Source organism: Sapajus apella, unplaced genomic scaffold (assembly GCF_009761245.1).
Source record: "Sapajus apella isolate SASKATOON/1434 unplaced genomic scaffold, GSC_monkey_1.0 scaffold35, whole genome shotgun sequence".
Lineage (NCBI taxonomy): Eukaryota > Metazoa > Chordata > Mammalia > Primates > Cebidae > Sapajus > Sapajus apella.
This window is the reverse complement of record NW_022436975.1, coordinates 20,950,296-20,972,605: the sequence shown is the minus strand read 5'-3', so window position 1 is coordinate 20,972,605 and position 22,310 is coordinate 20,950,296. Positions and strand designations below refer to the sequence as shown.

The 22,310-nt window shown below is 36.8% G+C and overlaps 1 protein-coding gene across 7 annotated transcripts in view; it reads left to right on the top strand.

Annotated features, from left to right (window-relative positions):
* NCOA2 (nuclear receptor coactivator 2) overlaps nt 1-22,310 on the top strand; it is a 307,971-nt gene that overhangs the window by 110,990 nt on the left and 174,671 nt on the right. For all 7 annotated transcript variants that reach the window (XM_032296311.1, XM_032296310.1, XM_032296302.1 and 4 more), the window contains exon 2: nt 5,472-5,528. The gene's annotated coding sequence lies outside the window, so the exon portion shown is untranslated. The remainder of the gene's footprint in view (nt 1-5,471; nt 5,529-22,310) is intronic.

Genomic DNA, 22,310 nt, shown 5'->3' with positions numbered 1-22,310 from the left:
AACAGACATATCTTTATTTATATACCAGCTCTATTAGTGATTGCATCCTTTGATTGGTAGCAACTTTGATTGAGAAAATTGTGAGGCCTGCGTTTTGGGCTGAAGGAAAAAATAATGCCAGGATCTGTTAACAGTGTCTGCCAAAGGTACAGAATGTATGCAGTACCCTTTGCTGGTCTTGTTTAGTACTATACCAGAAACCTCAAGAAGGCAGTTTTCAGGTTGGTCGCATTTCTGCCATTTTCTTTTTCAAATCAAGTTTCCAAAAATAGCATCAAAACAGTGACCTTCACCAATAGCCTAATAAGCATGATCATGGGTAATCTGGTATGAACTCCAGAGTCAGACTGTAGTGGGTTAGAACCCAGACTTTTGCTAGTGCATTAGCTCTCTGGCTTTAGACAGAGTTATTCCCTTCCCCGTTTGGTTTCTGTATCTATAAAGTGGGCATGATACTAGCAGGGCCTACCCTCATGCGGTTGTTATGAAGATTAAATTCGGTAACACATAAAGTTCTTCACTCAGTGCTCTTACAGAATAAGCATTCAGTAAATGCTATTGACGTTATTGTTACATTGTTGTTAAGCCAAAAAAAAGTATGACGCATTTCTCATTGTAGTAATTATAAATTAAAATGTTATTTTAACCAGTATTATGGTTGTCACTTCATTTTCTTCCCAGTTTACATTGCTTCCTCTGGCTCTGTTTCTACCCATTCATTTAAAAAATAAATAAAATGAAATATTGAGCATATCTTCTCCAATTTTCCCCATGCACTACCATCAGCCTACACAGCTCTAATGCTACCAGCGGTCTTTTTATGTGTGGTATAGATTCAGTCCTGAATTTCCTTTTTGCCTCGGTCTAGTGAGTTGTTACTCTACCTGCTAGTTGATGCTCTACTTGGCAAGTGTTCCACCATGTGCAGCTAGAACTACGTTTACCCTTAGATCTACTGACACGGAGACTGTAGCTATTACACAAGAAAGAGCAAGGACACACAGGTGTATTTGTGAAAAATCATTAAAACATCTTTAACGTTAAAAAATTTTTTTTTGCATTTTAAAAATTGAGATATAATTTGCAGACCATAAAATGCACCCATTTCAAGTATACTAAAACAAGAGTTTCAGTACATTTTTACAGCCGTATATCATGTCTGTTATTCATCTTTTTTTAGAACACAATTAAGTTTTAGAACAAGTCTGTCACCCCAAAAAGTTCTCTTGTGCCCATTTTTTGTCAATTTGTATTTCCATTCCCTACTGCAGGAAACCATCAGTCTGCTATCTTTATAGTTTTACTTTTTCTAGAAATTTCAAGCAAATGGAATCATACAATATGGTGTATGTTGTATTTGTGTCAGTTTTCATTTAGCATAATGGTTTTTGAGGTTCATCTGTGTTATTCACATATTGATAATTGATTCCCCTTTATTGAGTGGTATTCCATTGTATGGATATACACACAGCATTTTTAAAAAATCCCTTGATAAACATTTGTAGTTTCCTATTTTTGGCTATTGTGGACAATAACTGCTATGAACATTTCCATTTGGCTCCTTGCATAGACATCTCTTCCCCAAGAGAAATGAAAACATCAGGGATAAAATTGCATTGTATAGTGAGAAACTTCCAAACTCTTTCCCCAAATGGCTGTACCATTGTGTTTTCCACCAGCAGTGAATTTAAAGGGGTTCTGATTTCTTCATATCCTTGTCAACACTTTAGATAATTTTACTGGTTGTGTAGAATATTTCATTGTGGCTTCAATTGCCATTTTCCTAACAACTAATGATGTTGAGTATTTTTTTGATGTACTTTTCCTTATTGTATGTCTCATGAGGAGTTACCAAATATTTTGCCCATTTAAAGATAATTGAATTATTTGTCCTGTTACTAAGTTGTAAGAAATCTTTATATATTCTAGATACCTGCCCTTTATGAAATAATTTAGCTCCTTATGTAATATATTCTAGATATGTGTCCTTTATCAGATAATTATTTTACAAATACTTTCTTCTCATCTGTGGCTTGTGTTTTATTTTTTAAAAGTCTTTTTAAAAGCAGAAGTATTAAATTTTGATGAAGTTCAATTTATCAGTTTTTTTTTTCTTTTATGGTGTCAGCTTTTGGTCTCATATCTAAAAAATATTTGCCTAATCCAAGCGCAGTTATTTTCTCCAAATACTTGCTTCTACAGGTTTTTGTTTGTTTATTTTACTATTATAAAAACTAGAGACAGGGTCTCCAGCCTGTGTTTCCCAGGCTGGTCCCAAACTCCTGGCCTCAAGCAGTCTTCTCACCTCGGCCTCCCAAAATGTTGGGCGTACAGGCATGAGCCACTGTACCTGGCTGGTTGTATTAATAGTTTTAGTCCTTATTTTAGATCTATGCACCAACCCATTTTGAATTAATTTTTGCACATGGTGTAAAGCTAAGATTGAAGTTCTTTTCCCCCCTACCATATGTCTTCAGCACCATTTAGTCGAAAGACCGTCACCTTTGTTGACTGTGATTCTGTTTCTGGACTCTATTCTGTTCTTTTGTTTATCCTTATGCCAGTACCCAACTACTTTGATTACTGTTATTTTATAGTAAGTTTCGAAATAGGTAGTGTAAGTCCTTCAGCTTTTGATGTCGTTTTAAATTAAACCTGGTTCAAAGATTTCCAAGCAGCCTCCATGTTTATGCATCCCCCAGGAGGGTTAAGGGCACGTGATGCTATTACAACACCCCACGGAAAATCAGTTCTGCTTAAGGTAGGGTTGGTCTGCGGTTTCTGTTTTTCATCATCTTATTGACTTACCTGTTATAACCAGCACCATTTAATAGAATCATACTTGGCAGAATCATAACTATAATGTCTACTATATAGGAGATGCTTTATATAATTAATATTTCCAAGATGCTGCAAAGAGAGCATTCTTATTCCTGTATTTGCAGTTGAGTCCAAAATAATGTTTCTAAGTCATATACCTAAGCTGATAATGATTATGATAATATTACTAATATCAGCAGTATTTATATGATAAAGCCAGAATTTGAAACTCAATCTGTTTAATGATGCTAAACTCTTAAGTTCTTTTAGCTACTCCACTTTAATAGTGACCAATTGCTTCGTGGAAAGGAGTGCATCTTTTTGGCCATACGGTGGAAATGGCAGTGATAGTTGAGGGAAAGAAATGAGATATAGCTGTCTGCCTTTTCTTGCAATGTTCCTGTCTTTCCTTCTGTCACTTTGCTGGTCCCAGGACAGTCTTCCTGCCCACTCCTTCTCTTGAAACACATTCTTAGAGGGTCTTTGTGAAAACTCTCAGGACCGAACAGCACAGTAACGAGATGCGTCTTTATTATGGAGCTTTTATTACCTGCACTGTTGCTTTAAATGACTGCTGTTTTCCCTTAGTAACTTACAAAATAGTTTGTAATTCTGTTTTTATGGAAGTTTTTTATTCCTTTTGTTTAAAACGTTACACCAAAGTATCTGGATATTTGGAAATTTTAATATCTTTATGTCTCCTAAATACCCTTTCTTTAGCATGGGTGCATTGACACTTTTGCATCATGTTATAGTAGCATATTAATAAAAGCCTACTGACTAGTATAGAGCAAACAGTAATCACTTAATATCATCATTCCTACCAATATCACAAGTTTTAGCTCATGATTGTTGCATAGTATGATGTCCTTGAGCAAATTAGTGGTTGGTATAGAATTATAATGGGCTTAAGTAGGCCAGCATAATGAATACATGTATCCCAGTAGTGCTAGAAAGAATTGATGACTCCCATTACCTAAGTTTATTGCGCACTGTTCACTGACTGCCACTTGAGTAGGATCCATTCATTTTATTTACTGTGACAATTTCTTATTTGCATATAGATTTTTTTTGGTTTGTTTTTCATGAAGTATCTCTGACTAATACACTAGCTGCATTTCATTATATATGATGAGCTAAAGGCTGGTCAGATCTTAAATGCAATCTTTTTCTGTTTCTCTCCCCTGTAAACCTCTTAAATTATGAAATCAGATGTTCTAGTATCTAAGAAAAATAGTTATTTTGATATTAAATTAATTTTAACTTTTTTATGCTATTGGGTTCTATTTACTATTTTAATAAGTAAAGAACTCTTAAAGGAATTAGTAGTGTTTTAAGTTTGATATCCAAAGTGTAAATTATTACTGATGGATGTCATCTGAAGGAAGAAAAATCTAGTAGTTTAGATGTAAGAATATTCCTTGGAGGTGATTAACTCTAGTTGTGTTTAATGTTTTTTTTAAAAAGAGATACATTTTCAGTACCATTACTAGTAGCAATCAAGCCACTTTTCTTGGGTCCATAAAATATACAAAAGCAGTAAATATTAATATACATAAAATACTTTACACATATGTCTTGTCTTCTTATTCCTCACTGTGTTTCTTGGGAACAAACTTAATTGGTAGAGTGGAAGGATCAGATGAAAAGCTGCCGGGTCATTTACAGTGAAGCATGTTGTTTGCAAAGACACAGACTCTGAAGAAACTTTGCAAACAGTTGCCCTCATTGTTGAAAATATTCAGTTCTTCCTTTTTTTACTCACCTTTTCTCTTGCAAATCATCTCGGTTATTATAATTTTTACTGCCATAAAGGCTTTCTGTGGCCGGGCACGTTGGCTCTCACCTGGAATCCTGGCATTTTGGAAGGCCAAGGCTAGAGGGTGACTTGAGGCTGGGAGTGTGAGAGCAGCTCAGGCGACTTAGCAACACCCTACTGCTACAAAAAATAAAAAATTAGCCGGGTATGGTGGCGCGTGCCTGTAGTCTTAGCTACTTGGGAGGCTGAAGCAGGAGGATCACCTGAGCCCAGAAATTTGAGTTTGCAGTGGCCGTGATAGGGCCACTGCATTCCAGCCTGGGCGACAAAGCAAAACTTTGTCTCTGAAGAAAAAAAAAAAAAAGACATTTCTTGAGATAACAAATTATTTAGTCATTTGGGCTTTTTGGTTCCATGTAAGTAAACTGTAAATCATGATAAATTAAGATTAGTATGTGAACTTTATTCAGCACTCATTTTCTGCCTGTTACAGTGTGCTGGGCACTGCCCTAGGAACGCAGTGTGGGAGTAAGGTCACTAGGGCCTCCTGCTTTTACTCAGCTTTTTGTCTTGTAAGGAAGGCTGGTGGTCAGACAAGCAGTTGAAGTGTAAGGACCGCAACTCAGAATTTGTAGGCACTTCATAATTCACAGTGAAAGGTAGCCTTATATTGTTTACATTATCTTATACAAATAAAAGGAATGCAGCAAGTCTACTTCTTGATTTAATGAGACAATTTAATAAGAGATGTTATTAATGAATATTTCTTGTGTATTGATGGCAATTAACAAGTATTGCTTGAAAATCAGTTATAAAAATCACATCTGCTCTAAGGAGTCTTGACGGGATTCTGCAGATTTTATTCATGTTTGTTTGTTTGTTTATATTGCAGATTTCTCTTGGATTTGGCTACAGACTTATAGATCTTCTGCACTGTTTACAGGCACAGGTGAGTTAAAGTTGAATCTTTCATACTGGATATTTTGATATTTAATTTAAATATTTTAAAATTCTATTTATAGTTTAGGAAAATAATATGTAAAGAAGATGATTATAAATAAACACAATAAACTATATTGTCTGTACTTCATTTTTATTATGAAAGTTTTTTTTGAATGTGTTGGAAGTAACATTTAGATTAAATGCTCATATCTGTTTATCAGTGGTTCCTGTATCTATTTGGGAGAAGTTTATGTACATCTGTTGGATGAGTTTATTTACAGTTTATTAAATTCTAATTTCATAGCCTGACAAAATATTTATATTTATTTTTATATGTAAAATTTTGGTAGTATTTGTCATTTCTTAGCAAACTAGCTAAAAGGGGAGAAAAGTTAACAACACATTTTAGCAGCAAATCTCAGACTTGCGGGGTAGATGTTATAAAATGAAATTAGCCAACCTTTCTTGTCCATCCTGTATAAAACAGCTTCTCAAGCATTCCATATCACACAGCTGTAATTTATTTTTATCTTAATATTTATGATCATATGATATATTTTTACTTGTTCTTTACAACTTTCCCTACCAGCTTCATGAACACTGGGAACCTTTATATCTTGTTCAAAACAACATCCCTAACCCTTGCAATAATGCCTGGTATACAGTAAAGATTAAGTACATGTTTGTTAAAGTAATTATTGGGTAATAAACATAAAGAATATATTTATATTCAGAGACATTGAGCTTTGTAAATACAAATTAGAAATAGTTCCCTAAGCTTATTTCTTTTTTTCTTTTTTCCTTTTTTTAATTTTTTTGAGATGGAGTCTCGCTTTGTCACTCAGGCTGGAATGTAGTGATGCAGTCTTGGCTCACTGCAACCTCTGCCTCCTGGGTTCAAGCGATTCTCCTCCCTCAGACTCACAAGTAGCTGGGATTACAGGTGTCTACCACCATGTCCCACTGAATTTTTTTTGTTTGGTTTTAATATAGACGGGGTTTCACCATGTTGGCCAGGCTGTTCTTGAACTCCTGGCCTCAAGTGGTCTGCCCACCTTGGCCTCCCAAAGTGCTTGAATTATAGGCATGAGCCACTGTACCCGGACTCTTTAGCTTATATCTAGATATGAAATTAATTTATACCATGAACTTAAGGTATATAGCTCTTAAATATTATGAAAAGTTAGCTGTATTAGATATTTTATGTATTCAAATATGCTTAATCAGGGTAGAATTAAGAAGATAACTCTTACATTTCCACACTTATTTTGTCACTGTCCCAGAAGGTTCTTGCAATCAAATAAAAACAAACCCGAAGGGTATGTGGCAGCTTCTTGTCTCCTTACTGGATCATATTAACATATTAGATGTGTTTTGTGATATCTTTATAGAGAACAAAGTAGATTGAAAGTTGTCCAGATTAAATCTCTGCAAACCAAATAAATTAATATTTTCCCACTACCTGCCACTCGATACAAAATGTAACTCCCTTAGTTTTTTGTTTCCAGATTGGGGAAATGTTTTGGTCATTTTCCTGCCTTATATATTGATGTGTTTGAACTCATTATCAAAGGTAGTAGTAGGCATAATTTTATAAGCTGACTACTCATTTCATTTCCTCATGTCCATGACAGTTCTCTTTGTGTTTCAGGATGTCAGTTGTTATTGGGTTCTTATTTTGTTTTTTTTTTTGTTGTTGTTGTTGTTCTGTCTTACCTTTTTCAGACATTTGCCTCTTTTTCTGCCACCAGAATTTTTCATTTATAGAAGGAATTAAGTCTGACCTTTACGACTTTTTTGAAAGCGAAATTTTAGGGATTATACAGATGTTTCTAATTCACATCTGTTTTAGAAGTGTAATTTGCAGAGATTCCACTGATAATACTAATAACAGCTATTATTTATTGCCCTTTTACTGTATGCTAGACATTATGTAAGTGCCTTTTGGTTATCTTCAAAATAACAGATAAGGAAATTGAAGCTCAGAGAGGTTAAATGACTTTTCCAAGGGCATATCAAGCAAGAGGCAGTTTGTCACTCCAAAGACCTTGATCTTAACCACTGAGCTCCATTTTCTGCCTAAATAGCCTCAAGTACAAGAATATTTCTCGCAATAAGGGTAGTACATGAAAATCATATTCATATTTGAAGACTTCAAAATTAACTTAAAAGCCAAACATTGTTTCTCCTATATTTCATTAGGAGATCTTAACTTTTAACTGTTATTCCAAATTGTGAAACGTGACAACTCATTTGAAATTTAATGATTATCTAAACGATTTAAGTTCCACTCCGAAATTATAAACTTATACTCACCTATTATGGGTAGAGGCATGGAGGACAGCTATTCGCATTCCTTTTTCTGTTATAAACATGATATGCTATTAATATTAATCAGCATTGTTTTTGCAATATTAGAAATTTTAGATTGTAAGTGGCATCTGTGGTTCATTCGATAAGTCACTTACTTTTCTTGCAAAGAATAGATTGTTTGAAATATGGTGACTATATTACTTAGAACCCTTATCTTGAAAAGTATGATAATTTATATCTCTGGGAAAAATACTTGAACTATTAAAGAAATAAAGTTTAGTCTGGCCTTGTAATATATCAGATAGAACTTTTTTTTTTTTTTAGCTTCTCTTAATTTATTTTCAAAGCTAAGTAGGGCATACTATGTAAAAATATAATAGATTTTGGGTTTTAAATTTATAAAGTGGACAAAATGTTCTGAAGGGCAACTTTGTTGAATACACTTTAAGATTTTGATTTGAAAATACGATTATTTATATAATTCCTTAGGCCTTCCAAAAGAGCTGTATCTGTGAGTGTAAATGCAACTTCCAGATTTGAGTATATGAAAAATGGAATTCTGTAGTTTGAATTAAAAGGACAAAATGTATTGAACAGACTGAACTATAATTTTTAATCTACAGTTGGTCAGTATTTCCATTCTAGTCTCACATTTTAAACATTTTTAAAGTTAGCCAATAAAATTTACTTGGCATTGATAATCAAAACAGGAGCAAGAGTTATATAAATCTATTTGGCAATATAGTCTTGAAATGTAATTTTCCTTTCACTATGGAAAATTGAACTCACTGTGGATTTATATAGGCCTTGGATTTATTTATAAGTTTTCTCTGTGTTGGAAGATTTGGGGTGGGAGGATAGGGTGAGGTTGGGTGGGTGAATTGTTCACACATGCTAAGTACAGCCCAACTCTTAAATACCAACATGGGGGAGAAGTTCTCCACTGCACAATAAAACACAATATACTTCATGTCGTACCAGTATACTTTGTTGGTGTGTACTAAGTGCTATATACTAAAAATTAAGCATGTCAAGGTTCATGTAGTACCAGTATACTTTGTTGGTGTGTACTAAGTGCTATATACTAAAAATTAAGCATATCAAGGTGTAAGAGAAACTTTGACCATATTAGATATGACATGGTTGAAATACGTTTCAAATAAATATTTGTTGGAGTTTTTAGTCTCTCCTTTGTTCTTAGACGTGAAAAGATTTGTGGTTAGTTATCTGATTTAACTGAATGTATATATTTCCATGAAGATGGGCACTTTGATTTGAGGTACAGATATCAGGCTTTGAGCACTATCTACTGAAAATCAGTATTAAAACTAAAATTGACAATATTGAAATATATACCTTTTGCTTTAGACAAAAATCTTCCCATATTTATTTATATCACTACTCTTGTGGTATTTCCTTCAAATGTCAGCCTGGTAGGCACTGTGATCTGTAGAATAAAAAAAAAAAAATTTAACAGTTGACAAAATGCCCTCAGTGACTTAACTATTCAGAGTAGAACCCTGATCCTGGTCTCACAGTGTAGACTCTGCTGCACTTAATACGCAGAACAGACTACTGAACTCAGGATGATGTAGGCTCACATGGAAGTGATCTTCTGATGGGTATTGTTGACACAAAGCCAGCAGTTGGAAACTATTTGTCTGACAGACCAATTTACTATTTTCTTCTTGTTTTCTTCCTTTCTGTGCACACATTAGTGTGAACCAGTTAGATTAGTTTTCTTTGTTAAACTAAATTTATTCAGTACCATTAGCTCTCCTTTCTCTCTTTCGGACTTCCTTTTGCCCTTAGGCCATCCCTAGCCTATGCTAAGTGCCAAATCCCCTTTATAAGTATCTCAGTTAATATTTAGGAACAGGTTTTTTTTTTTTTTTTTTTTAGGCGGAGTCTTGCTCTTATTCCCACACTGGAGTGAAGTGGTGTGATCTTGGCTCACTGCAGCTTCCACCTCCCAGGTTCAATCGATTCTCCTGTCTCAGCCTCCTGAGAAGCTGGGATTACAGATGCCTGCCACCACACCCGGCTAGTTTTTGTATTTTTAGTAGAAACAGTGTTTGACTGTATTGATTAGGCTGGTCTCAAACTCTTGACCTCAGATAATCCACTGCTTCAGCCTCCCAAAGCACTGGGATTGCAGGTGTGAGCCATCATAACCGGCTCTGATTTTTCTTTTAAAGGAAAAAAGGCACTATATGTCTCGTCCTATTCAAAGTCTTAATCTGTCTATGTGAAGAGAGGTTAAGGCAATAATAACAACAACAAAATGCTATCATTAGTAAATGTTTTGTTTATTATACAGAGTTAACAGTGCTTTCAGAGTGTGGTCTTAGGAAGGTACACACCTCTTGTGGTAGATGTGTCTTGCTTAGTGAGGTTGAACGAATCACAGTCCAGGCAGTTTTCATTCTGAATGGTGGCATTACAGTCTTCCTGTGGACAGACACTACTTTACTGTGGGAGCAACTTTTTTTTAATTGAAAATTTCTGAGTGTGACTTCTGTTGGCATAGGTGATATTCTTTGAAAGTAATTAAAGTGAAAAGTATTACAAGTCTATATCTTTTGTAAATCTTTTGAGTTAGCATGTTTAGAGGAGGTAGCACTAGTGACAGAATATTCTGAGAAAGTTAGGGTGGACCATGATTTCTCAGCTATGCTTTCTGTCCTAGAAAACAGGAGAGATTTATGCATAGGAGTGGGAGAAGTGGTTTAATAGATAGTTAATAACGTGTATTTTTCTGTTTGTTGTGTTGTTTTGGCCCTTAGGTTCAATTCAATTTTGTGTATTCCACTTATCTGGATGGTAGAGTTGTTAGCTTCAGGGAGAAAATCTCTGATAAGCAGAATTTCACATAAATGCCATCATTTATGTAACTTTTGAAATACTTGGCATTTGATTTGGGTCAGTTAGTAGGATTTTTAGCTAGACTATTCACTTTCACTTTGGAAGGCAAATGCCAGAAGCATGTTATTTGCTAGGCAGGTGCTGAATTTGAGTCAGCTAACTGCCAGAATCCCCTTAAAGATAAAATAGCAAGTAAAGTCAGGCTGTTTCCATGAAACACCTTATAGTTTTTTTTTTTTCTTTTTTTTTGAAACTGAAATTCATAGGTTATTTTGAAACATTTATAACATCTAGATACAAGCACTAAATTAAGCATTTATTTATAAAATAATCCGTATCCATGCAATTAAGTAAGGTTTTTAATTTACTGTTGATTCTTTAGCATTAGGATATAGGTATTTCTATTTATTTTAACTTGTATTGCTAGCTTAAGACTCAGTATAATGGAAGAAAACCAAAGAAATTAACAATAAGCTTTGCAAATTGTGATTTTTATCTTAATTCCATGCATTAGATTGTCTAAGCCTTGTTTGCTGTTTATTTCATGGATGATACATGGAGGTCTCTAATCAGTGAAAACGTTATTTTTTGGCCTAGGCACCATTACATTTTTGCCTTTTCATCCAAAAAGAGTAAAGGGAGAGTAAGAAGTATATGTAGGGTAGCATTTAGCTGAGCACAGCGGCATTTGCTGTAGTCTCAGTTACTCAGGAGTCTGGAGGAGGAGGAGGATTGCTTGAGCCCAGGAATTGAAGGGTGTAGTGTGTGTCCTGATTACCTGTGACTAGCCACTGCACTCCAGTTTAGGCAACATAGCAAGATCCAGTCTCTTTAAAAAAAAAAAGTATGTAGCACTTAATAATGGCCAAGTAGGGAGTCAAAATAACAGTTTAAATGTGTATAGTCCAATTTTGGAAGATCTCTTAACTGCATGCTTCTATGCAAGGTTGCTTTTGTGGTCCCATTGTGTACAGAATCGTTTGTTTTCACTACTTTGTAGAAAGTAGAATTGATTAATTTAAGGACTTCCTTTTGTTAGACCAACAGTTTTGGCCTTTTTGGTGCCAGTTACATAAATTTCACAAGCAGAAGTCACACATTAGTGTCAACCTAATGGACTGGAAATTTGTTAACTATCAGTCTGACAGAACCCCAGCACAGTTTTATCATGTTTCCTTAAGAAGTGAAAGGAACTGAGAAAGAAGGGATATAATAGGCCAGAGTTTCAATGGAAGGATTGTGGGGAAATTTTTAAGACACCTACCAATGCTGTACATGAATACTGATAATTCTAATTCTTTACCTAGACTATAAAAGGATATCTTTAAAAGAAACAACTGTGTCGTAATTATTGAATTGGTGGCTTATCGTAGAATATAGAGAGTAGTAGCCAATGAAAACAGCTGATCTCTCAGTTTCTTTCAATTCTTTGTCATTAAAAAGGCTATTTGATCTAGATTACTAATTGTTCCTTTTAAGTGACAGGTTTTTTATTTTGTTTGCTTTGTTTTTTTCAGATGAAGTCTTCCTCTGTCACCCAGGCTAGAGCGCAGTGGCCTGATCTCAGCCCACTGCAACCTCTGCCTGCCAGGTTGAAGCAGTTTTTCTGCCTCAGCCTCCTAGTAGCTGGGATTACAGGCACACACCACCATGCCTGGCTATTTTTTTTTTATTTTTAGTAGAGATGGGATTTCACCAGTTTGGCCAGGCTGGTCTCAAACTCCTGACCTCGTGATCTGCCTGCCTTTGCCTCCCCAAAGTGCTGGGATTACAGGTGTGAGCCATTGCATCCCTCTGAAGTGGCAGTTTTATTACAGTCCAGAAAACACTTCTGTTTCCTGAGTTATAAGAGACGATGAAAATAGAAGACAGTTTTGAACTCACATATTTTGAAAACTGTATCGTGATTACTTATACTATTATATTTGAATAGAAGAGAAATGTAAAATTATTTGACTTAAACATGTGTTGGACAAATTGGTTTGATGAGTCTCTACAGCTAGTGCTCGACTTACGACCACGATTGATTCCGGCAGGCCGGTTGTAACACAATTTGGTCGTAAATTGAGTAGGCTACATGCACGCGAAGATGGTAGTGCTGCCGGAAGCTGGTCCACACTGTCGTGCACCCAGCTGGGCAACGTTTGCGCTGCCAGACGCGGAGCAGTCGTCGCTAGCGATTGTGGTCGTAAAGTCGAATGGTCATAAGTTGCATAGGTCGTAAGTCAATCAATACCTGTATACAACAGTAGATTTTGTTTTATTAACTGAGTAGAATTTAGATTTTTTTTTTTTAATAACCAGATGCTTTGGGACAATTAAATTTTTCTCTAATGTAGAGGTTAGGTGTTTAATGTTGCTGCTGCTTCAAAATATTCACAAAATTTTATAAAATCTTATTGTCTAACACCTAAACTATTTGTACTTGTGTACTTACATATCAAAGTCAAGTTCTAACTTTCTGTTTAAAGTATCTTTTGGAAACAGGAAATGATAGCCTTTTGTAAAATACTGCTGTTATCTTTTAAATGTATTTTTAACATATCCTAAATGCAAAAGCATATTGCTTTAAACCATAATGTGTGTGCCCTGTGTTTATCTGTTTCCAATATTCTAATTTATTTCCTCCTCTATTTTTTGAGATGGAGTTTTGCTCTGTCAGCCAGGCTAGTCTGGAATTCCTGACCTCAGGGGATCTGCCTGCCTTGGCCTCCCAAAGTGCTGTGATTACAGGGGTGAGCCACCTCACCTGGCCTATTTTCTCCATATTTTTAAAAGAAAAAAAAAATAGCCCTCCCTGTTTCACATCATAGTGAATAAAAATTTCTTAGAACTGAAAGATCTTTTATAATAGCTAGCATGCCTATTGTGCTTATCATGTGCCAAGTAGTGTTCTATGCCTTTCTCATAGTAATTCACATGATCCTCAAAAGAAACCTATGATGTAGCTGTTATTATGATCCTATTTAAAGATGGGAAGACAAAGGCACTGAGAGGTTATGACTCGCCCAGTGATTTGCACCTAATTTAATTAGCCAGTTAGAGGCCAAATTGGGAATCCAGCCCAATCTGGCATTTGCAGTGTTTGGCTTGTGAAACGTGGTTCTCTTGAAACAAGCAAAAGACCAAGAAAGCCGAAAAAGAATTAACTAGTAATTTTCAAAATAAAGTTTCAAGCTGACTTTGTCATTAAAGGTAAGGATATGACAAGGCTTAACGCTTTGTATGCCATTTTCTGGCCTTCAGTGAGGGTCTGTAGGCTCATATCATTTCATTAGCCACTAGCTACACTGAAGTACATCAGCTTGATAAATTGCATATTATATCAGACATAATCTGCCATTAATTAATAAAGGAAAATACAGGTCACAGAAATGATATTATGCTGTTTCTTGGTTTCAAATGAGGTTACACAGATAATGCTTTCAACAGGATGTGTGTTTAGCTTTTCTACTAACAAGATTATTTTGTTTTGAAAGACAGAAAAGGGGAACCAACCCCACACTCTTTGATTCTTCTCTTTAAAAATAACTTCACAGGTTTTACTTAGCAAAAAAATCTTAAAAAGTAATTTCCTAGAATTCCCATAGTCAGAAGCCTATATAGGACCTTTTTATGCAAAGAGAAGAAAATTTTCAATTCAAAAACAAATTTCAGCTTTTATTTAGAAAAGATTACATTCTTTTGTTCCCGCAGTGAAAAGCAAAAAAAAAAAAAAATAATAAATAAAAATAAAAAAAAATAAAAAGAAAAAAGATTATACTCTAAGAGTGACTAGAAAATCCTTTCAATTACTTTTTTAAAAACTTAATGAATTTTTTTTTTAGACAGGGTCTCTCTCTTTCACCCAGGCTGGAGTGCAGTGGTATAATCACAGCTCACTGCAGCCTCAGCCTCCTGGGCTCAATTGATCCTCCTGCCTCAGCGTCCTGATTAGCTGAGATTACAGGTGTGCACCACCATACCCGGCTGCTTTTTGTATTTTTTTGTAGTGACAGGATTTCACCATTTTGGCCAGGCTGGTCTCGAAGTCAGCTTGCAACTCCCAGGCTCAAGTTATCTGCCCATCTCTGCCTCCCTAAGTGCTGGCATTACAGGGGTGAGCCACCACACCTGGTCAAAAACCCCTTAATTTATATTCAACAGCTTTTATTTCATTTTGACCATATTTCAAATTATCATACCTTAACAGATATTGCCTTTACATTTTATTTTTTTAAAAAAAGGCCATCTTTTTTTCTTTTTATCTCTCAGATTTCCCCAGGTTTGGTTTTGTTTTAAATGTATACAGGGGAAATTACAGCTCTTTAGAATCACTACATAGGGTTTTTGGTTGCTTTTGTGTATCTGTGATATAATTAACAGTATTTACCATGAACACAAAAAGAGGTTTTAATTGCTTACTACCTAGAATTTACTTTATTCACAATTGCTGTTTTCTTTTTCCCTTGTCTTTTAAAGCAGTTTCTAAGCATATATGATAAAGTTATAATTTAATACTGTGAAGTAGGTTTTTAGTGTTTTAGCAATTCATGCTGTTTCTTAAATCACTGGTTAAACTCACCTTTTAAATTTTAACTTTGAGTAATTATATTGTAACTCATGGTTAAGTCTCTTGGAAAGTTTGTTTCATTTACTTTCTAGCAAGGGTTTGACCACATCTTTTTAAAATGGAGATAGGTGTGTGTGTGTGTGTGTGTGTGTGTGTGTGTGTGTGTGTGTGTGTGTCCCCTTTTCCTTTTTCTTGCTCTGTCACCAGACTGGAGTGCAGTGGCACGATCATACCTCACTGCAGCCTTGAACTCAGGGGCGATCCTTCTGCCTCAGTCTCCTGAATGTCTAGGACTACAGGGTTGTACCACTATGCCTAGCTAATTTTTGTATTTTTTTGTAGAGACAGGTCTCACTGTGTTGCCCAGGCTGATCTTAAACCCCTGGGCTCAAGTGATCCTCCCACCTCAGCCTACCAAAGCACTGGGATTATAGGCATGAGCCACTGTACTCAGCCTTGAAATATTTTTTATATGTTAGAATATAAGGAGGTACAAATTTAAGAAGGAAACTTTTCTTGTATACCTACATTCTGCTAGTCATAATTACATTTTATTTCATCAAATTCTTACTACTAGCTTGGGAGAGAGAAATTACCCCATTTTATAGCTGAAAACACTTAGGTACATAGAGATGAATTAAATAATATTGCTAGGTAGGTAGTTCTGGAATTTGAACCTGAAACTATATATTTCCAAAAATCTCTTTCTGGTATGACATAGAGCCTCCTCTAGTGATGCAAGTGGAAGTAGTTGATTACTGGAAAGCCCTGATTTGCTTTTCATTCCCCCATTGACCTGGTAGCATTTTTCAATTTAGTCTATGCTCATTTCTGGAGTGGCGATAGTCCACGCTATCAGGTATACAGAAGCAATATATATGGTCCTACCACATTTTACAAGTAGTAAGAAAAACAGCAAACAAGCATTAAGTTACATGAGTGGGATTACAGAGTAATATATCAACAAATGTACAATAGTGTAGTAGGCATACACTGCAGGAAGGGCAGTGGTCACTGTGCCCATGGCTGTCCATCTCTCAGCATTCTTGGCCATGTGCATATCTTGCTGTGAAGGCTACAACCCTGCCAGCTGTTTGTTTTCTTTTTGAGACGGAGTCTTGCTCTGTGGCCCAGGCTGGAGTGCAGGGGCACAATCTTGGCTCACTGCAGCCTCTGCCTTCCAGGTTCCAGTGATTCTCCTGCCTCAGCCCCCTGGGTAGCTGGGATTACAGGTGTATGCCAGTAGGCCTGGCTAATTTTTGTATTTTGAGTACAGACAGGGTTTTATCATGTCGACCAGGCTGGTCTCGAACTTCTGACTTCAGGTGATCTCACCTGCCTTGGCCTCCCAAAGTGCTGGGATTACAGGCATGAGCCTCTGTGCCCGGCTGTCATCTATTTTAGATAATCAAAGCAGGAGTGTTTAGAAATGAAAGACAGAAGTAAAGGAAATCATGGTTAATGGGACTCAGGTGCCAAAAGGTAGGAACATGACTCGTCGTTATAATCTCAACTGCAGTATGTGGGCACTTTACTGCATTTTAAACCTTGTCCAACTAGATAGTAAATTTCCCTGCTAAATGATAGAAACTCGTAACACTTTGGTATATACAGAGCTGTAAGTAAATTGTTGTTGATTTTTAATTTTCTTACTAGGGCTTAATAAATTGTATCTGGTGTATTTTCTATTTGAAGAATACCTCTAGTTGAAGAAATATAAAACGTGGTTAAACATGAGGCTCTTAAAAGCTGTCATGAATGTAAGGATATTGTAAGACCATGTCCTTTTTATAGGTAGTCACTTGTAGGTAACTCAGATGGAAAGTGTAGAGCAGGTTCAATTTATTGAGCATCTGATGTAAAGCCTACCTTGAGACCCCTTTATTCTTGATACCAACTTGAGTCTAATCTATTCTCCCTATGTAGATTCTACTTTCCTGCTTCCTGGGACATCCGTTCATTTTCTAGTATGTGGTTTTGTTGTGTTAATTCACATAAAGCAAATAGAAAATAGTTTTTAAAAATTGGTTATCTTTCTTATTCTCCCTCCTCTCATTCTTTCTCATTCTCTCCCTCTTTCTCTCATGTGTATGCCATCCCTTAAGAGCAGATGTTGATTAAGTTAGCCACAGATTATCTGAAGTTTCCTGTTAATCTGTGGCAGTTTGGTAACAAAGGGGGATGGGAAAAGGTGGTTAAGAGGGTTAAGGTCCCTCCTTATTATAGTCTTCCCTTTCCAGCTTTCTAGGAACAAATGAGTATCACGAGAGCTAAAGAGCTTCAGAAAACGAGGATCAGCTCCTATAAAATTTATTTTCTGGGACTTTGCTCTCTTGAAAATCACTGAGTGTTTCTACTAAATTTTCTTTCTTTTTTTTTTGGGACGGAGTTTCGCTCTTGTTACCCAGGCTGGAGTGCAATGGTGCAATCTCGGCTCACCGCAACCTCCGCCTCCTGGGTTCAGGCAATTCTCCTGCCTCAGCCTCCTGAGTAGCTGGGATTACAGGCACGCGCCACCATGCCCAGCTAATGTTTTGTATTTTTAGTAGAGACGGGGTTTCACCATGTTGACCAGGATGGTCTCGATCTCTTGACCTCGTGATCCACCCGCCTCGGCCTCCCAAAGTGCTGGGATTACAGGCTTGAGCCACCGCGCCCGGCCCTAAATTTTCTTTTAATACATGTTTTCTTTGTGACTGCTTCCTTGCTTTCATCTCCTTCTACCCTGTCAGGCCTCCTTTTAGAGGTGGGAATGAAAGAGGAGGACATTTATTTTCAAATTTGCATCCAAGAAGGCTTCACACAAATTCTCACTTGAAAGCACAGTCCAGAGATTCTGAGGATGAGAATATAAAAGGAGTTATAAAAGCGGTGAAGCATGTTACCTGTAGACCCCAGTTGTATCCTTCAGCCTCTCATCCAGTTTCTAGTGCACCTTGCCGTTGTCAAGGGGTGCCGTGATCCTTGGCAGTCATCTAGTAAGGAGGAGAGAGGGCTGCTTCTAACATGGAGGGGAATGTTGCTTATTTCTTCAAGAGGAATACTTCTGAGCATTGTTATTGCTGAATATGTTATTGCAAACCTGGAAAAAAATGGAACAAAAAGTCAATCAGACAAATAAGTGTAGGTTGAGATCCCAAATTTGAAATGCTCCAAAATCCAAAATATTTGAGCACCAACACGACACTTAAAAGAAAATGCTCACTGGAACATACAGGATTTCAGATTTTTGGATTTGAAATGCCAACTGGCAAGTGCAATGCAAATATTCCAAAATCTGAAAAAATCAGGAATCTGAAACATTTCCAGTCTTAAGCATTTTGGGTAAGGGACATTTCATCTTGTATTATCATTTTGACATATTATCAAAAAATACTGTATAATAGGAAGACAACATAAAGACTTTTAATACCTCTTTGCTGAATGTTCTACCATTTCCTATATTAAATAAAAGTTAAGGTTGGGTTCTTTGATCTTTGTGTCTTTCATTAGAAAAAGGTGTAAGCAAACCAAACGTGTAAGAGTCGGTGAGTCGGTAATTCACTGACTTGTCTCCAGGTGGGTGGTAGCTGTGAGACCCTGTGCAAACTGTATTTGTTGCCTGGACTCCGTACTGAAAGCAGTCTGAAAGATTGCTTCTAGAAATCCATTGTGACTCTACACTTAAAGACTCATCAGTGACCATTTAAAATGCATCATTTTGGCATTACAAATACACATCTCCACTTTGAGAGTAAAGGGAAAAAAAAGATACAGCTTAGTGTTCCTAAGAACAACTACCCTCACCTATCAGTGGCAAAGTTTAAATTCCCCACTAGTTTTCTGTCTTTTGCCTGAATGTCTATTGGAAGCCACTTTTCAGTTTCATGGATAAACCAAGGAAAATACCAGTATTGGCACTGAATCACAGAACGTGTTCACAAGAGGATAAACTAGTAGACCTTGAGTTGAGTCAATGTGAACCAGAGCCCTGGGGCCAAGCTCTGTCTGTACTCAGTTTTATTCTCAATGCTTAGCCCTGCTTGTGGGTGGCCTTCTGGATGTTTGCTAAAATGAAAATTTAATTTTTATGAACAAACACATTCAAATGTGTGCATACGTGCACACACACTGTGAGTACATTAGTATTTTGGAAAATGGGGACACTGAGATCACTCTGGAGAGTCACTGCACCTCAGATGTGGGTCCTGTCACTTGGGTTTAATATTATACCAACCCTAGTGGTATCCAGCTGACACTCTTATTAGCAGTATTGAACGAATCATGGAATTTGACAGGGAAAGTTTGTAATTGGGAAGAAACAAGTCCAGTGGCCTGGCTGATTTCATGTAATTAATTAGTAGAAAAGACAGGACCCCTAATAAAGCTATCCTGTTGCCTGCACAGTCTTTTTGTTGGCAAGTGTTTTTGTAGTCCTTGTTATATGCATGATCGTGTACCTTTATTAATCTTTATATACATATAGTTGGATATAATGAACTTGGATTAACATGAACCCCATATTGAGTTGCTCAAATAAATAGCATTTTTCTCTTACGTTGCTATGAAATAGAATCTCATGAGAGGAAGTTAGAAATCAGCATATATATGTATACACTAACTAATTTGTTGGAGTTAGTAGATATTCAGTCTTAACTTTCACCCCGTATAATATTTCATTAGTTTGTGTTGGCATCAAATACTCAGAATGATATTCCTAAGGACTGTAAGATCTTAAGTCATAGAGAAAGATAAAATTATATTTAAAATGTTATATTTTACTGAAGCAGGAGATTATGATCATATATTTTTAGGAAGGCTTTGAATAATAAATAATGATGACCACATTTGGTGGTGATAGTGGGGTACCATGTTATGGGTGTTCTGATTAACAGTGGCTTTGTTGTAGAATCTCCATATTGCAGGTGTAAAGATCTGAAATTCTAAAGTGTAATGTGTTTTCAAAACTGGTACTGTGACCTGCTCTTGAGCATTAACCCTTGGCCATGGACTGCTGCATGGTGTTCAGGCAGGATACACGGAAGAGAAGGCTATGTTTCTCTTTTTTGGAAGTCTCTGATTCTGTTGAATGATGTTACTTTTGCTGCTGCTGTCCAGGAAAACGAAGTTTTCCTAGTTTAGAGGCTTTTCTGGGCATGCTCCCTAGCCACTTGCACTTAATTCACCTTTTCCCTTGAGCTTCAAGAGGCCACAGCATAGTCTTTTCTGTATCACCAGCTGCTTATGCTCCCTAAGAGGAAGAGAGATATTAGTTATTGTAACTACAGAGTCCTTCATATCTGAAATTTCTAATTTTTTTTTTCCTTTTTTTTTTGACAGGGTGTCCCTCTGTCACTCAGGCTAGAGTACAGTGGCACTATCTTGGCTCACTAAAACCTCTGTCTCCCAGGTTCAAGTAATTCTCCTGCCTTAGCCTCACAAATAGCTGGGATTATAGGCGTGTACCACCATGCCTGGCTAATTTTTGTATTTTTAGTAGAGACAGGATTTCACCATGTTGGCCTGGCTGGTCTTGAACTCCTGACCTCAAGTGAGCCACCCGCCTTGGCCTCCCAAAGTGCTGGGATTACAGGCATGAGCCACCATGACCAGCCTGTGTTTTCCTAAATTTTAATGACTGGTTCCCAGTGCTTAGTTTGCATTAGAAGCTTCCATAGCCATGATGCAGGTATGTATATCACATCATCCCACCCTCTGCCTTCCCCTGCAGATGCCCATTATCTCGTATGGCATGCTCTCCAAAGAGCTCACAATGGCTTCCCATTCTTAAGATCCTGTGTAAGTGGGAAGCCCTCAACGGTGTTATGCAAAGTCATTCTTCTGGAAAAAGAGCCTTGGAAGTAAGGGGTAGAATAGCTTTCTATGAGGCATAACTAACTGGTAGGAAAAAGCCCCAAGGCTACATACTGTAGATCCTACGCTCGACCCCAGTTTTCTGATTATAGTTAGTCATTTCATTCTTTCTACTGTACTATCCCAGTCACTGAGGGCACAGATGATGTCTCAATTTCAGTACCTTCTCCTGTCACCAAGAAAAGAAATATAGCTTAGAATAACACCCAGTTTTCTAACATTTCATGAATACTTTATTCAGAAAAACTGGTTCTACCCTATCTACCCCACCCATAGGCAAGTAGTTGGTGTACTGTGTGTGGGTCAGTATTTCTATATCTTACATGGTATTGGGAAGAATTCTACACAACTAAACCTGACACTTCAATTTCAGCAAATTGCTTTCCGAGAAAACAGATGAATTTTGATTTACCTGTAGTTGTGTAGGAAAAATTAAGTCTGTAAGGTTGAAAGCAAGTAACATAAACTCCCACAGAATCACGATCATCCCTCAGTTGCTCTGATTCTGTGGTAGCTTTTCTCATTTTCTCCATGGTAGGTTGAAAGCTTCAGATGTCCCAATTTCCAGGGGTTTTAGGATACTGCCCTGGCCCTGGCAGCCTACCTTCATTGTTTTACCCACCAAAGGAAATGGTACAAACTCAGCTCTGAGACAGGGAAGTTAGGGCTTCCACTAAGGTATCCCAAAGAAGAGGGCATATGCTTTGTCTGAGCTCTAAACTGTGTAAATGGTGATGCAAAATGGCAGATGCTTCAAAGATAGGTATGGTCTCTTAATGCCTAAGATAGACTAACACGAGAGGATAGATTCTTCATGTGTATAGTCCTAAACTCCTTGGCTGCAAGTGTTAGAAATGCAGCTCAAACCAGTATAAGCAAACCTGGAATTTATTACCTCTTGTAAGTGAGAAGTCCAAAGCTACAACTGGCTTAGGGCAAGTCTGGATGGAAGGAATTAAATGATGTCATTAGGACCTTTTCTTTTTCTCTACTTTCTTGTGTTGGCTTTTTTCAGTTATGACCATATGTCATGGTAGAGAAGGTCGTTAGCAGCTTTGCCTTATGCCATTTTAATAGCCAATAATTCTCTCTCAAAGGGATCTTTCCTGATAGCTCTAAAAAGTATATATAGGAATGACTCTCCCTGGTGCAGGTTGGATTATCTGCCCATTTCTGAGCAAATCTTGCTGGGGGCTGAGATTAAGG